This window comes from Bactrocera tryoni, chromosome 3 (assembly GCF_016617805.1).
Source record: "Bactrocera tryoni isolate S06 chromosome 3, CSIRO_BtryS06_freeze2, whole genome shotgun sequence".
In the NCBI taxonomy this organism is placed as follows: Eukaryota; Metazoa; Arthropoda; class Insecta; order Diptera; family Tephritidae; genus Bactrocera; species Bactrocera tryoni.
The window spans coordinates 40,411,928-40,427,789 of NC_052501.1; positions in this window are offsets into that span (position 1 = coordinate 40,411,928).

The following is a 15,862-nucleotide window of genomic DNA, read 5'->3' on the forward strand; positions in this document are numbered from 1 at the left end:
TCTGCGCGACTGCGAGATCCTTCTAGCTTAGAGTAGGGGGTAGGAGAACTCCTGAACTAATTATCCTTACCAAAGTTCATCTTGTCGCAATCGGAGGAGTTCTAATGGAATTTATTAAAATTGTAAGAGGAGAAAATGGGGTGGAAAAATCCAATCACTTTGTCCTCCAATCATACCTACGGCGAACCAGGAGACAAAGCCGTAACTAACATTAGCCGCCTCACAAATATGTTATCGGCCCAAAGCGATTTGTCTATACATGAGCGTCTTTATGATAAATTTTATGCTAGTTCTACTTAGATACCACAAAGTACCCCCGTTGTAAGTTATTCGACTGAGATTCCTGCTAGAATCGACTGCTTGACCTAACCTAACTTAAGCTGCTTATTTTCAAGACTCAAGTATTCACTCAACGAAAAACGTACACTGTGAAGTGACGAAGAAAATAATTCGCTGAGAAAACTTGTGTTGACAGAATGAAGATTATATTAAATATTTAAATTCAGAACAAATGAAAATGCTTGAGTTTTGAAATTTTATTTTTTATGATATGAGAGATTTTCCAGGATTTAAATTCAATTGTTCTAAAGAAAGATTATTTTATTTAGCTAAATAAATAGTCTTGTTTAAAATTTAATTAAAATTAAAGAATGTAATATGAATGTACACATCTAAATTTGGTAAGTAATGATCGATTATATCCAGTTGAACAGCATGTGTGTTATTTAGTGTATAAAATACTTTCTAATTTAGGAGCATTTTAGAAAATTCTGAATGAAATTCATAAATTATAGTTTATTTTTGAATATTATATGTCATTATACATATTGCCCAATATAAGGAATTCTATGTAATATCGCTTAACTACCACATATCCAAATGAATAATTTTTATATATAATTCATGTACACTTATACATATAGAAGTATATATACCATATATGTATATGCCTATAGCTCTCAATACTCAACAATAAATAATATTTTCATATTAAATTATTAAAAGTAAATTCTCATTCACGAACTTACCAAGCTTTTGTAACAGCTTAATTTAACGGCAAACTATTGTTGTTCAACTGCCGCAGCATGAAACCGATCCTAGAAATTGAAGAGAAAATATACACACATAATTAGTAATTTATAAATGGTTTGGAGGATTCGTGATGTAAATGTTTAATTCATATATTGACAATTAATATATGTCGCGTCACACTTTAATACTTGTAAACTACAAATCGGTTGTGCGATTTCAATGCACCAATTAAGATGAAAGAAAATATCAAGTAATATTAATTAATTTGTAAGAGAAAAGTGATTTCTTCTCGAATTTCTTTATTAAATCGTTGTCCTGACAAATCGATTGGTTAAGCTTCAGCACGGTCGGTTTAGCAGCTTTCTATACCAATTATACGTTTAATTTGACCGCAAAACAATAAGAGCGATGACACTTGAGTAGTCACGTGTTAGTTACGAGCAATTAAAATGAGTAATTGCGAAGTATCAAATGTGGCAAGTAAGCAAGTGGCAATACGAACACATGTTCACACATATAATATAATCACCTTCAATTTGAAAAAGATAGATTATTAAATATTATGCATTAAGTGTTGTTTGCATATGATTGCTACTGTCTGAATTTAAAGTTGCCACCCTTTCAGCATTAGCTGAAAATAATTTAATATTGTAAATGCAAGCTCGATTAACCATTTTTTGTCTTAAGTAAAATGTTAAGTGCAGTTTTATTAATTCGACAAACATTTCATTAATTTATAAATGACGAATTTCAGATTAATGCAAGCAAACTTTTTGCTTCGTTATAGTTAGATTTAATGACTGTGAATTAAATTTCAAACTTTATGAGATATTTTTAAATAAGAGTTTTTGAAACTCCACTAAGAGTTTAGCTTTCAAAGCCATATCTTACAATCATATAATACAATTAAAGGACCTTGACTAACATACAGATGAATTTGCCACTGACAACTTAAATATTGAAAATAGCCTAAATAGTTCACCAAAACAGGTTGAAAAGTCGCTTAAATTCTATTGTTATTATTGTTGGGGGTCTTCATCTTAAATACGTGCCAACTGTTGGAAAGTTGCTGGTTCAAAAGCCTGGAAAACTAGAACATGATGTATTTTCTTACAGGTCCATTTCAATTCTACCGATAATATCGAAGCTTTTTGAGAAAATTTTCACAAAACGTCTCAATAAAATCATAGAACGAAAAACCATAATTCCAGCACATTAGTATGGGTTTCGAGCTAACCATTCTACGATTGATCAAATCCACAGAATTGCACACATTATTGAAAAAGCTTTTGAGAAATTCTATTTTACCGTATTTTTGTCTGTTTCAAAAGCGTTCTATAAAGTTTGTCACAAAGAACTACTTTCGAAACTGAAGCTGATTTTATCGAAACAGCATTATGACAACATAAAATCATTTTTATCAGCACGATACTTCCACGTTAAACAAGGAGAAAAATATTCTATTCTTAATTTTATTCTTAGGGAAAGAAAAGCAGGAGTTCCACAAGGTAATGTGGTGGGACCTCTTCTTTATATTCTATTCACGCATGATCTGCCAGTAGGCTGCAAGTATACAACAGCTACATTTGCAGATGATGCGGCATTGTTTGCTGTAGTAGTGAACACGAGTTCACTACTATTCTCCAAAAAGCTGTAAATAATAGTGTGTTGAACAAAGAAACGGCAGATAAAACTGAATGAGGCTAAGTCTGTACTCAATGTTTTCACATACAACAAGTATTTTCATAGACGGCGCACGAATACCGTACTTTAACTCCGTTAAATACTTAAGAATGACGCTTGACTCTAGGCTAGTATGGTGGAAAGTTCACGTGAAAAACCAACGAAAGAGCTGAACATGCGACTCAAAAATGTTAATTGGCTAACTGTTAACAAATCAGTATTATCCTTCGAAAATAAGTTACTCCGATATGGACCTACGGTGCACAACTCTGGAGATGTACTAACGTAAATAAAAAGAAAGTCATCCAACAATGTCAAAACAAAGTACTAAGACTAATTGTCAAAGCGCCTTGGTATTGTAGATGTGCTGATATAACTTAGGCGTGATCTAGGCGTAAACTCGGCCATGTTAAGTTCTAGAGATGGACTACCAAGACGACTCAAACGCCTCAAGCCCATCGATCCTTCAAATTAGCCAATTAGCCCATAGTAGTTTTGTAATTATACATTTAAATCATATTTAAGTTGTTTGTTAGTAATTTCTTTTATTTGAACTAGTTGCAACTAAACCGAAGGCATCTCCAAATTTGCTGTAATTTTTAAAATGTTAAATGGTCGAATTTAACAGCTTATTCTTCTCTTGGAGAGCTTAGAAAGCCGGTGCATTGTGGTATCTAGAAAGAAATCTTATAATTACATGTACAATAGACGAAGCGCTTTTAGCCGACGATTTTTAACCAAAATTCAAAATATTTAAATATTACTTTTATCTATATAGTTACTGGCTAGCATTAAATACATCCATGCGTTATAGTGCTCAAAAAATTTAATTAAAATTCACTCCAACATAAGCTTCCAAACTTTCAAATTTAGCCAAGTACGCTGTATTTTTAATCAAGAATAAAATATGTTCGTGCATAATTTGGTTATATTATCAACTAAGCTCTTTCAAACCTAGTTGTTAAAATTCGCTTAACATATTTACTGGAGTGGGTAGAAATTTGCTAAAAATTTAGCCTGAATTTCCATCATTTCCCGCATGCTAGGCATGCTAGTCCAAACTGTCCTTGCAACCAACCACGCTATTAAATATAAAATATTATACAATAAAAGCCGCACGCTTAGTAAGTTCAGCCGCCGCAACCTCCATGATTATCGAATGAGACAAACAAAGAGAAAGAGAGAGTGGGAGATATGAAATAATTGTTTTGCTATTGAATATTAATATTCAAATGCATGTTTTCCAATGTCAGGCCACTAATTAGGAATTAATCTGACTATGGTAAATATCATTAAAATCATGCCAAAGGCGTCATGCGGTTGAGCTTAGTTTCCGAAATGCAGCACTATAGTTTAAACATGCAACAAACGCGGTGGCTTAAGCTGATTACGAAACACGCACACACACACACTCATATACACAGAATATGCCAAATTTTCACCGCGGCGAGCAAATTAGTGAAACATGCAAATATTTTTCCATGAACTTGCGATTCAAAGCCATTCGTGAGGCAACAATTTCGCATTCCAATCAAGTTGATAGCCTGTAAAACTCTAAAGAGCTGAAAAAATCAGGTTGAGTCGGGAATCACGGAATATTAAAAATTATTTTCGGTATTTCGAAACAAGCCGCGTTGTCCAAAATCGCTTAGCTGCATTTGCATTGCCACATTTTCCATTTGGTTGCGCGAAAATTGCAAAACTGTATCTGAGCGATAACTGTTTATTACGTATATCTGTTTGCTTATTAACGGTAAATTATACGCTGAATAAACTAGTTGCTTTGGCATTGTTTGAGCAATTGTCCGTACTATTTTTAAATTATTATAAAAATTATATAAAATGCATTAATACATACGAACATATATTGTGCACATACATATGTATATATATGATACAATTTTGCGCGAACTGGCATAAACATGCCATATTACTTATAGCAAATAATGTTGTGTAAATATATGATTTCTATATATAAATGTTGTTTCACATGACCACACTTACATACATCAATATTGCTATTAATAAAATATGTTATTTTACACACCTCAGAGCCAAGTGAACATAAGTAGTTGCAAAATGCGCTTCCATTATCACTTTAAACATTTTCGAATCATATTTGACTGAAATTTCATATATGTATGTATGTATAATATTAAATCATATTTTATATAGCCCATATTAAATTTTATCCAAAGAAGTAATATTTGCTTTTGATTCGCCCAAACAAGCAGACATGGAATAATAATGGAGTGAGGGATTATTGTTATTTATATTCATATTACTCTATCGTATCGGATGATCTGAGTACAGGTACTTCTTTCAATAGCTTTTTTGACAGATCACGTGTAAGTCCTGTCAAGCTGTCAACCTGTCATGTAATATTTGTTCTGTATTGTTTGGCATTTCATCATGAAACGACTTACGCCTAAACAACGTTTACAAATTGTTCGACTTAATAATGTAATGAACGTGTTTAGCGCCCTTCGCTCAAATTAAGGTCAATATAATCTGCCTACTGAGCATACTGTTCGCAACACCATCATCCATATTCAGACCCAGCATTCATTATTGAATAATATTCGACCGAGAAGACCATGTCCAGCACACAGTGAAAAAAATATAGCAGCCGTAGCTGAGAGTGTACACGAAGACGGTGGAGAGTCGATTCGGCGCCGTTCGCGGCAACTGTGACTGAAGTACGGAACGGTTTTTTACGTCGCGATCTAAAATGAAGGCGTAAAAAATACATCTTATGCAAGAACTGAAGCCGCTCGACCTGCTCAAGCGACATCGCTTCGCTCTATGGGCTCTTAAACAGTTCCAAGAAGATCCGACGTTTTCGAGCCAAAGTTTGTTCAGCGATGAAGTCCAATGGGTATGTAAACAAGCATAATTGCCACATTTGGGACGAAGAGCAACCTGAAGAGATTCAAGAGCTGCCATTTCATCTAGAAAAAACAACACTTTGATGTAGTTTGTGGGCCGGTGGAATCATCGGTCAATATTTCTTCAAAATGATGCCGATTAGAAGCTAACCGCGCCATTATAAACGACTTTTTCATGACCGAAATTGAAGCTCGTGATCTTGGCGATAATTTCACGTTTTGGCACCAAAATAGGGTGATATCACATCGTTAGACTCTTTCCTGTGGGTATATGTAAAGTCTAAAGTCTATGCGGAGACTCAGACTTCGATTCAGGCCTCGACTAACCTTTGAAACAGATAGTCTTCAAAAAATTAATGCCAAAGGATGTCCGTTCGAATTACAACGAAAAAATTGAATTTCCTGTGTTTTTCTTCAAAAGAGTAGAGAACCTCGAAATGGATGACCCTTTATAAATGATCTACCAAACAAGACAATGTGATGCTAAAATTTTATAAAACTCATTGCTTACTTTAGTTTGCATATCTCCGCCCGTTTACGCCAATTTCCGATTACCCGGGGCAATATATCCGCTGGAATTTGGCTATAGTGCGCTAAATGTTCTCTTCGAGCTCCTCGAGCATTGCTGGTTAATTAACTTAACTTAGCCCCAGAGAAAATAATTTATAGGCGCTGAAACCCATGCTCTTGACTGTCATTTAACTAAGCTATTTCTCGACATGTATAGATGTGCAATATCAGGTGGCGCACCATTCTTGGCAATAGATATCGTTCGCTTCGATTTCATCAATAACAGGAACGCGGTCAATATCATATTATCTCGCTATTGAGGGTAACGTCATTTTCTGCTCCTCTTCGAAAAAATAAGGCCCAATGATGCCTCCATACCAAAATCTGCTCCAAACTTCATTTTACCAAAAATATGCCTAATATGAGAATATTACTGTTTGAATTTTCTGTAGAAAGTAAAAATGCGTAATAATGTGAGGCAATATCCAAGTGTTGTACCATTGACGAAACTGTAGACATTGACGAAATTTAACACAAATCCGTAAGTTAAATGGCCGCCATAAGCTGTCAAAATAAGATATTTTTAAACGCTATGTAGATCATCTTGATCATTTGCTGTTATAATTTTCTTCAGTTAAATGTCGAGAAATATTCAAATTCATTTACTATAGCAAACAAAATGGCTTTAGAAAGCAATTTTTTTCTTAAATCACTATCTTCTTTATTTCTAAAAATTGCGTCTCGTGTTATTTGTCCGAGGTAAACTCCGAAACCATCGGACCGATTTTTGTAAAATAAAGCGAATTCTCTGTAATTCGATCGAACTTAAAGTTACGGTAGTTAATTATCCATAAATAAAGAATGTATATTTGCCTATGTGTTCAAAATACAATAACAGGAAATTAACAACAATTATAATATAATTTTTTCTAATCTTTCTCCAACATTCTAATCGTTTCGGTACCAGAAAATGGGGTACGCACCAAAAATTATTGGAACTTCTTTGTTGAATAATTTCACTCATCTTAAAAATGGGCAAATAAACTTTTTGTACTTCAGAAAGTCATACCTATACTAAATACTAATGATTTTGATGTTAAATTTGGCACAGCTGTTAATGACAGTCATACCAACCTAGAAGAAGAGTATTTCAACGAATAGATTTACGCGCGAAATTTAAATTCAAAAGTCTTACTTCTTTTTGCCCACAGACATTTGACAGCTGCATTTTAATTGACTTCTGCGAGAAAGTGAGTTTCTAAAGCCTGGAGCTATCAAAGCTGCACTTTAGTCACGCTTATCTACACACATATTGATAATATCTATATAGTATATATATATACATACATATATATATATATATATAGTGTATAGGATTTATATATGAAAGCTTTGCATGCCAAACTCATGTTGGCATTATTCCGCAGTGGTAAAAGAAGCGTGTGTCCGTAACTTTGTGAAAATATTTTTCCCATTCATCATCATCACCGTGCAAAATACCTTACTATTTGCTTTTTAATATTTCCACGAATTTTTGGTGAAATTGGCGAACCATTGATTGGCCAGCGCAAATACAAATAGCAATATTGCTGGCTCGTTTACAATCGACTCAATTAAAGACTTGTTTATTAATTTGACGCACAATAAATTCAATATTAGTCAAGTGTTTTCATGGCAGCATTGTTCGTAGCAAACGAAAAAATCAATAAAAGTTATTATAATAAAATTGAAAAGCGATAAAAATTATAACACTCACACATACACATATAATATTTCAAACAATTTGCGCCCATAATGGCTTTTAATAAAATATGACAATTGTGCGTAATTGTATTAAATTATTTTATTGACTCAACACAAATTTAATTGACACATACTCACGCAGCTCAGAAGCATTGTTGTGTATGAGTGTGTTTTTTGCAGCGCAGCATGTGTTAAAGCTTTGTGTTATACTTTTAAGCGCTCGCATATCAGTGCTTGAGTTTGAAAAAAATAGTATAACTCATCAAAGGTACCTAAACTGTTAGAGGGCCGAAATGAGTTACATACGTACATATGTACTTGTAATGAGAAAAACAAATGAAGAGTTATTTGCTTTAGATTACGTCAGCAATAAGTAGCCAGCTTAACTTTTTTAACAGTTAGTCATGGGAACGGTTTGATACAAAGGCTTGTGAAATTATAAAAAAATATAATAATAGTAGTTTATATACTTAAAAAATAAACCATACAAAAAGAAAACTTTGGTGTTAGAAGTTTAATAAACACCTGAGACGAAGAACTTTTAAAGCTTAAGTGTCACTAAAAAAACTCTAAAATTTGACAAATAAATTCCTCTTTCCATGATAAAAAAAGGCTATTGAAAGGAATGCCTCTACTTGGATTACCCATTAGCAGCAACAATTGATTGTATCCCTTCACTCATTGTTCATATCTCACAAAACAAAATAGAATAGTTATGCTGTGGAGCCTGAAAAGTGATCAGTTCGTCATCGGAAGTCTATTGAGGGATCAAATAGTTTACTGCGGCGGATAAGTTTAAGCGACGGCCTTAAAATTGTACTTTTATGGGGGTTAACACAAAAAATGGGAACTACACTACTTTATTGAACTAAAAAGCTTCATAACTGAGATCAAGATGATTGGCAAAAGATTAGTTGGTTCGCCGAAAGCAATTTTAATTTGCTAAGCTCGCAAAATTTGCTTTACGTTCGGTGTTCAGATGTTGTGAGGTGTAGTAAAGAAAATTAAGTTTCCTCCTCAAAGACAAATGATTTGATGCTTGCAATTGAAGAGCATTATGCTCAAAGTAATCGCTTTATCTTCCAGGAGGACTCAGCATGCCGTCGAGGAAAATGGCTAACTTTTGATTCGAAACAAATCTTGTATAAAATATCTATACAATTTGAAAATCTATTCAGTTCGAATTTTTACTTTTAGTGGGCAAATCCATTAAACATCTAAGGATTCAACGCTTGAATTGGCCTGGAAAGTCGCCCAATTTAATCTTTATTAAGCACTCATGGCACATTATGAAAAAGCTAAAAAATAAAAGTCAATTGATAAAGATTTAACCCTAAATCCGAGTTTGTGGCAAACGGATTGAATTGAGAATTTAATATACCGCAGATTAATATAATGCTTTGGCTGTCTCAAAATACCAAATTATTTTTTAAATTGTTATATGTAATAATATTTAGAAGAAACAATTAAAAAATCAACTTATTCAACTCATAATAATTGCATGTTTAGGGTAGAATAGGTTAAATGGTCTATCAGTAAAGGAAACTCACTTGGATAGCTTGTAACGCCGGCCCTCATAAATCAATAGCGCCTTGAGCCGATCAGAAACTTTTGAGACGTCCAATGTCAGTTTCGCCTTTCTCTTCTGGTTGGCTAAGGGTATGATTGCTGAGATCATTTTGCCTCAGTCTTGCAAAGGCTGGACAATGGAGTAGAACGTACTTGGATGTGTCCACCTCACATTATTCTATAAATTTTAACAACTAGAATCGAACTTCATTATTGGCCTTGTAAGCGCACGCGAGGTCCATAAGTTCGTGCTAGAACTCAAGATGACAACAGCGAACCAACTTGTTCCCACTCTGTGTGCGAGGTATGGTATACACTTCGTCTTTCAGTTTTAATAAATGTAAAGTGACAATTTTCCTTGACGACAAACTTGGAGTACTCTTTGAAGTCCCACGAAATATTTAAAACAAAACTAAAATAATTATAAGATTTCAGCTTTTACTATATTGTAATTAACTGTTTGTGTGAACAAATTAGTTTCATCTAGTAAGAGCCAAATTATCTGATTTGCCATTAGAAACGCAAGAGCTTCTGTAGGTACACTGGTAACAATCTTCTTTGTTTGGTAAAAATTTAAAAAAGACATTATTGTCTCATGTAATGTTATCTTTGCTTCTGCTTTATAATGCTGACTAAATTTGTTAATTAGTATTGTTATGTGATGTTTACTAACCATTCATTTATCTCTCGCTAGCAAATCATATACATATGTACATAAGTAAGTATGGAAGTATATCTGCCACTGCTGGAGTACTTGTAAAGCTTAGAAAAAATCCCCCCTACTCAAGTTTTACACCATCTATAACACTCATCGACTTTTGACCGAATTGGCTCGTTTTTCTGTGGATATTTACTGCCCGGAAAAATTCCCGCCAACTATTTTATTACCACCACGCTTACCATTACGCTTTTGAAGGTCAAATTTGTTGTTGTAACAAGATTTTATGTTTTATTTCCTTCTTATTCGTTGACGCATTTGGATTTGAGTTGTTGACTCCTCATAAAAGTGGTTTACAACAAAAAACACGAACGCATTCCCAAATCCTTAAATCGACCAGAGTAATCAGTCGTGAACTAAGAGTTAACGAAATTTTATGAGTACAATCAATTTATGGGGTTAAATCGAAATTGTTGGAATACAATATAACGCTAATTTTTTTTGTTGGTCATTGTAAGCGCTATAAAAATTCTCGGCAGTGGAGTATTATTGTCATTTCCTAAGAATAACAGCTATTTATATGAATGAGCAAAACCAACTGACTAGTTCTCTCTCTCTCTCTCTCTTTACCAGTTGTAAAGAGTTTATAAGTAGCTAATTTCATTGCAGGGATGTTTTCTGAGTATTGGGGTAAACCAATTTCTGTCGAGTTATTGAGTCTTATGAAAAAAAGTAGTTTCCCCCTGTTTTTCGAAGTTGGCCTCGAAATCGAAATATTTAACTTCGAATTTGGAGATTGAGCTTATTGAAAGCATCATTATTACTTGCATTAATTAAACCGCACCTTAAAACCTTACTTTGAAATATGTTGGTATTTCCATATTATTAATCGGACAATCTTTCTTGGGGACGCCACCCGAACACCAACGGCAGCTGGTCTCAATAGGCGTCAGTTCCTGAAACGACTCACGTCGGTGGAAAGATATTTTGGACGCCGTGATAGGGTAACAACACTGATCTAAGCAGCGCAATTTGGAACAAAAAAGTTTGGTCGGAAGGGGAAGAGACCGGCACTACTACTGCCAGATGATCTGACTATCCTTGCGCCCCGGTGTTTTCTTCAGGTCAGGTCAGCTACTAATAAATTTAAGAGACAAGGACAGTGGCTGACGGACTGGGTTGCGATGTTAGAGGGGTGGATAGGAACAACACCCTGCTTCGAGATGGAGGGCTTAAGATTTATTAACAAAAATCTCTCCGAATATGTTAATATTAAAAACAAGTTTTTCCGATTTGAATTGTTATTATAATTATATTTTATTATCACTTGGAAATCTTTTTTTCTCTTTTTGGAATATGAAGTGATTTCCTCCCTTAAAAATGTGTCGTAGACCGCACCGTTCAAAAGTTATTCAAGGTTAAAATTCCAGAGTATAAAGTAAAAAAATAATAAATTTTTTATCCAACTTAATCTTCTAAGCCCAGGTAGAATACTTTCGCGAGGAAAATGGATTAAAAACTTCCGACTTTAACTGAAGAAAGTCTGTAGGAATTTTATGGATAATGTTATTCATATAATTTTTCTTGGGAAAGGTTAAAAGACTTTAACCACTTGTAATAATATTTGCCCGGGGTTGTATAGACACCTATCGTCACCTAAAATACAAAAGAAAGTATCACCATAAAAATCGAAATTGAGTTTTTGTTGCTACATGTTATTACATATATATTCCGCTATCTGATATAACCAGTATATAATCATTTACCATAACCATTTTATAACCAAAACCCAAATTTTGTTTCATATTAGTGGTTACTATTATATCGTTATTCCCTCGCCTGTAAACTTATGAAAAGTGATGTTGTTATTTTGCATTTTAGGTGACGATATGCTCGTATCAATATTAGATCATTTTGACTTCCTATTTAGAGAAAGTGGTACGAAATATTAGTAAAATTGTGATGTAAATCTTCTAAAAGGGTTTTAACGGGGGAGCCTGCTTTACAGATTTTTATGAAGATTTTTTTTTGGGAGCGAAAGAAATAATTGATTAAAGCGAAATTTCCAGGGTTTATAGTTTATTTAAACATCATCTAAAAATTTTTGGATACGAAATCTTTGATATTTTGCCTTTGGGAAACAATTGCCCGATGCATCCCGCATGTGCATTTGTCGGACGGCGGGCAGGATGTAGGTCGCAATTTCTATACTAAACAAAAAATTCAAAGAGTTTCTTATTTGCTACTAACTTTTCTTCTAGTTAAACTAAGAAAATTCCAAAAAACAGGGTAAAATTCTACAATTTTTTTTTAATTAAAAAAAATTGGTTTTTGATCATACAAATATTACTTTATGATGTTTAAGAAGAAATCGCGCGTCAAAGTTTTCGCTTTCTGCCAAGCGCTCATATATCTGTTAGCGGCTCGGTCCCTATTTCCCTTCTAGCTTCGACAATACATATGTATTTCGAATTCTCATCTATAACTGTGGGGTCGTATTCCTAGATAATTTTTAAAGAGATTTAAGCAAAAATAATAATGGCTTGTCAAAAAAGTCTTGCGGTATTTGTATTGATTTTTTTTTTTTTTATTGAAATTGAAATGAATTTTTGATGCCCAGCTCTTGACCGATGCTACGGCTGCTACTATGCCGGTCTCTTTCGACCAATTCAGCGATTTTATCGCAATTTTCGACGACAGACCTTCCGGAGCGTGGCGCATCTTCGACCACCTCTACACCAGAGCGAAAACGTTGAAACCATCGTCGTGTGGTGGAAATGGAAACTGTATCGGGTCCATAAACTGCACAAATTTTATTTGCGGCTTGAGATGCATTTTTGCCTTTATCGTAGTAGTACTGTAAAATATGCCGTATTTTCTCTTTATTTTGTTCCATGTTTGCGACGCTATAACTCACGAAGACTTAAAAGAAACGACAATCAATCAAGCACGTGTTAGCGCGTGAAATGAGCTTTCCAAAAAGGTATAGCATGACCCGATGCGACGAATAAAACTAGAACTACGCGCTTTCAGCGCCAACTAGCGAAAATACCGCAAGACTTTTTTGACAACCTATTAATTCGAGTTTTTGAAGCTTCTAAAGCAGGCTCCCCTTTAAGGTGAAATACGATAATTTCATCTGTCAGAAAAAGAGCTCCATATCTTACTCCATACTCGAAATATTTCAGAGCATGAATTGAATTTTCACTACGCCACTGCTAGTCAACATAAGTGTCAGTTAAGGCTTAGGCTCAAATTGATATCAACTCGCTAGACATGACATAATTTAATCTAGACCATAAGCCGCATACTGAGCATTTTGCAGGGTATGTTAGTCTGTTTGTAGACCATAATATTAGCAATTATAAGAATATGCATGATATATATGTTAGCATACTGGGCATTTAACGATATCAGCAAATAATAGATATTTTGTTGCATGAAGTGCAGCAAATCTTTATTAATTAAAAACACTTTGAAAACTTGTGCCAGTTCAGCATCACTCGCGGAGCGAACGCACGAATGTGTGGCAGAAGGTGTGAGCAAAAGCCACAATTAGCCTTGCAACAGCAAGCTGCGCTGAAGATAGGCGTTGTTTTGAAGCAAGCACACACATCTACATACGCAGCTGCCTACATTATGCTTGTGGATATATGTATATGTATATGTGTCTCTGTGTGAGTTTGCGCACTATTATTTTATTCAAATACAAATTAGCTGGTGAAACAATTTCGCGCGATTGTATAATATGCGTTGGCTGCGGCGATGGAATTTGAAGGCTGGCGCGCACAATGCAGCCGCATTAACATTAACAAGCTCCAATTCAGATAAACTTTACGCCAGCATATTACCGTTATATCAAATTGAGCGCCATACACGCTACAAACCCATAAACACACATACAAATACACACACGTTCAAACTTACATATGTACGAAGCGTGAAGCAAGCAACATTCGTTGTGTATATAATCTGCCTGCCACCAAATAGTTTGTGTTGCATAAAGAGTCTGTATGTGGCAGAGTCGGCCGTCAACGGAAGATGCTACAATCGAGCGGTTTTCGTTAACACTTTGATGCGCTTCTAATGGCAGCAACAACAATAACGCGCAATAAAAGTTCGCATTTTCCGCTGTTCATGCAACAAATGCAGCCGCGTTGCGCGCCCCCCGCCACATGTTGTGTGACAACTTAATTGTACGTTGCAACCAGATTTTTAGTTGAATGTTAATTTCCACACGTTGCACTTGCAACATTGCTACGCTGGCACTTCTGCTGCTGTTGTTGTTGTGGCTGCTGCAACTCTTGCCAGGCGCACTCGTTTTGGCGAAAACGCCCCTCACACGCAGGTCAAATGTGCTCGTGAGCATGTGGAGCATTCGGCTGCGGCATGCGACTCTTGAGTGCGCTGACGGCCTGTCGACGACTGCCTGTCATTGCGGGCGTCAAGTGTTGGTTATTTGTTGAAGTCTGTATGCTCAGATTTTCTTCGGCTTTTGGTGTGCAATTTGCGTCGCCTCAACGTAAGCAGTGATTCTTGCCTGCTCTGCTGTGAACTAGACTAAGAAGAGCACATAGTTGCATTTTTTATTGCGTTTTTGTTTTTTTTTTTGCGGTAGCAACTCTGGTATGCCATTATTTCGCAGATTTTGTGCATTTTAGAGAAGGTTACCGCATTAACTTTATTATAATTGTGAGAAGAAACTTCACAAGTCGTTACTATCATTAATGTCAACACCACCTTTAATTCCGTAATGTTATTTTAAGTAACGCAAATAGAACCCAATTTGAGTTGAGGCCACGAAAAGAAATCTCGGACTGAGCACTGAAAAATCACGATACGCTACAAACAATAGGAAAGTTTTAACTGAGGGATAACAATGTGGAATTAATGAAATAATAATGCGGAATCGCAGGAAATTGCAAAGCTGATAAGCTAGGAAGGAAAGGCACCCTAGAACCGCTATCGGTAGAATGTGAGAGCTTCGGTATTCCCGTATCCTCTTTTGCTTCACTAGTAGATATCTATCGGTACATGCGCTGTCGCTATAGCCATTTGGCTTAAGATCGATCGCAAGAGATCTAGTGATCTCTTTGCTCTTGATAAGGCTAGCTTCTTCCTGGTTTTGGGCATTTTAATAGACCATTACCCTATTGACGTCTATGCCGTAAGGTTGGGAATCTTACCAGCTGCCGAAGTTGTTCGGAAAAAGATGAGATGGAAACAACTCTATAATACCTTCTTGACTATCCGCGTTTGGGAAGACTTAAACACATACATACCTTTAGACTTCCTACCCACTGGCGAGAGTGAAAATTAAACGTCTGTGAAAATTTATATTGTCTATTAAGCGTTTCGCTAATTTATTAGTTCGAACACAGGAGTTTTTCTTTTCTATGGCTTCACACTGGACTTACATACAGCAGTCCACTTGCGACCTTTGATCAGCCATCTAACCAAATTATTCTGACGAGGGAATGATTTCTAGAAAAGGGAACACTTACCATGGTAGTTCAGAGAACTAGAACTCGACTAGTATAGTCGAGTTGGCCTAAAATGGGTATTTTTATAGACGTGTGTTTTCAAAAAGGTAGTCATTTTTTTGGTGCAAATTTATAATCAAAACGAGATGACCACTGATACTGATTTTCACAAAAAAAGTTTGTTCAGCGATGAAGCTCACTTTGGTTATATGGGTATATGGAGTGATAATAATCCAGAAGTCATTGTTGAGACGTCGTTACATCATTTAAAAGTCGCTGTGTCATGTTTTGTACTC